At 36.7% G+C, this 2,595-nt stretch overlaps 1 long non-coding RNA gene across 2 annotated transcripts in view; it reads left to right on the plus strand.

Moving 5' to 3' along the window:
• Positions 1 to 2,224: 2,224 nt before the first annotated feature.
• Positions 2,225 to 2,595, plus strand: part of LOC120780821 — a 3,517-nt gene continuing 3,146 nt past the window's right edge. For both annotated transcript variants that reach the window (XR_005705951.1, XR_005705952.1), the window contains exons 1-2: positions 2,225 to 2,395; positions 2,446 to 2,554. This is a non-coding gene — a long non-coding RNA (uncharacterized LOC120780821). The remainder of the gene's footprint in view (positions 2,396 to 2,445; positions 2,555 to 2,595) is intronic.

Consider the following 2,595-nt stretch of genomic DNA (forward strand, 5'->3'; position numbering starts at 1 on the left):
CAACAATGTAATATCCGAAGAATTTGTTCAGATCGACTCACTATAGCATATAGCTGCCATACAAACCGAACGACCATACAAAGAAATGCACCTGTGAAGGGTATATTAGCTTCGGTGCAGCCGAAGTTAACGTTTTTGATTTTTAATTTGTCTCGAAAGATAGTAATCTGGAGTGAAATTCTATATAACACCTCGATTCAAAATCTTTATAGTTTCTTCGATTTTTGCATTGATAAATGAACTTCCTAAAAAATATGTAGAGCAGCTAAAAAGAGCGGATGCAAATTTCGGTGTTATTAACAAGACAAAGCAGCTGCAAGCAAACGAACTGGCTGAGCGCAAATACAAATAGCGCCTTTGGCGTTGAAATCCTTCACATTTGCATGCTCAGCTGTCGCAGCGGATGATCAAATTGAAATGTCAATGTGGGACCTTCACTGCAAACATACTTACTCAGGTAACTATAGAGGTGAGTGTGGTGAGAAAAAAGCGTGTAAAAGTGTTGTTTTGCTTATTGACTTCTTCTTGTTGCTATTTTTGTTGTTGTTGCGTTTATGCTACTTTGCATTGAATGCAGTTTTTGGTCCAATTGACATTTTGGTAGCCAAAAAGTGGTGAATCGATTGAAACCACATGTATGAGTATTTGCATATAAACAAGTAAATATATACATATATCTGTATATATGTACATACATATGTATGAACGCATACATATGTATGTACGTTTTTATATATATATAGTATATATATACATTCATATGTAATATATATTTCCATGTTCGAATATTTTAGTGCTGCACTGCGCCCATCATCATCTTCCAATGCAAATCACTACACAAAAACAACAACAACAAAGTGTTGAAAAATCGTGTTGCGTTGTGATGCTGTGATATTTTAGCCACAATTCTTCACTTAATTCTTCATTTTCTTATTGCATTTCGCTTGCTTTATTTGCGGATTTTGCTGTCATGCATAATTTGAGTTTCTTTTTTTTTAATAATTCACAGTTTAGTTGGAAATACGCAAATCTTTTGGCGACAGTTATGGAAATATAGAAAAAGGCCAGGCAAAATTAAGGATTTGGAAGCCTTTCATATACCATATTTGTGAGTATGTGTGTGTGTGTGTGTAAAATGCAAATTTCAGCTTACGCGCTGTGAGCGTCCATTATTTAAAGAAAAATAAATATATTCTAATACTTTTAAGGCACTTTGAAGTGTGGCGAATTAAGATATCTCAATTTATATGCTCAAATGCCTTCGTCAAAAATATTTCATATTGCTCACCACAAAGCCGCAGCACAGTTTCCATATATTGTATTTACATATATACATACATATATATTATATTCGCTTCCAACCACATTTATATCCGTCATAATTTTTTATTTTCTCCAGGCAATATCTAAATCCTTGCCATAATAATTTGCATAAAATAAAATTTCTCGCTTTCTATTATTACTTAGCAACTTGACTTAACGCGCTGCTAAAAGCACAGCAGAAAAGCGTCACATAAATCTCAAAAGTAAATTCTTTTCCACCAATAAAACTCAGCATGAATAATTGCAAATTAATGTAAATCACCGCATGACGCGCCACACGACGCACACGCCCACCACCACGCTGCCCGGGTGGCAACGCAGCCGAAGTGGTTGCAAAGTGACAAGTAAGGACCAGAGGAGGAGTGTTAGCATATGCTGCGCGTAGGTTTTTTACAACCCACTAAAAAGCGTGAAGAATAAGTGCCTGGAAAAGAGAACTCACAGGATATACGCCTGTTTATATATTACATGTATGTATATGGAGCTGCCATACTTCGTTGGTTTTGGGCAAAATTATTAAAATATAAATGTACATAGTAATTAAGTCATCAATATGAATTTATTAGAATTCTTTTCAATATTCGGACACAATTGCAAGGGACATGAGAAAAACATTTTTTGCTATATAAAGGCGGGTGTGTATCTTTGCTGCAACATGACATGTCTAAAACACCAGAGAGGTGTCTTCCGTCTATCACAACATGATCGATATGGTTGGTGGCTTTTTGATCCTGGAAGAGCCAGTTAGCTTGATGAATTTTTGTATGCTGGAATCTAGTACTACAGATACCCATATTTTGGACCCCGGCGAAGTCGATCAAACTCAACCCATTTGGGGATGTTTCATTATCAATGATGAATTTGCCGACCGTTGTGCCAAAGGAACCTTCTTTACCTATCCTGGCGTTAAAATCGCCAAACACGATAATAAATACAACAAGGACCTATTCGTCTCAGTCTTTATCCCGCCCATAGCACGTCTTGGACGGCGGGGACTTCAGCCTTTACTCTTACGAGGACATCAACCAGCTGAGCAGCGGCACCTTCTTAATTAGGTGACCGGACAATCCAGGTGCATGCCCTTAAATCGTAATCCATTTTACATTAAACATATATTTAAAGATGGAGAATTTTCATGAGGCACAGCCGTACCTGAATGACTTTTGGATTCCACTCTACAATATCGGAAAGTAATAGACGCAATTTGCTGACCAAATCTATGATTAAACAAGTAAGGAAGAGCTAAGTTCGGGTGTCACCGAACATTTTATA

Source organism: Bactrocera tryoni, chromosome 1 (assembly GCF_016617805.1).
Source record: "Bactrocera tryoni isolate S06 chromosome 1, CSIRO_BtryS06_freeze2, whole genome shotgun sequence".
Lineage (NCBI taxonomy): Eukaryota > Metazoa > Arthropoda > Insecta > Diptera > Tephritidae > Bactrocera > Bactrocera tryoni.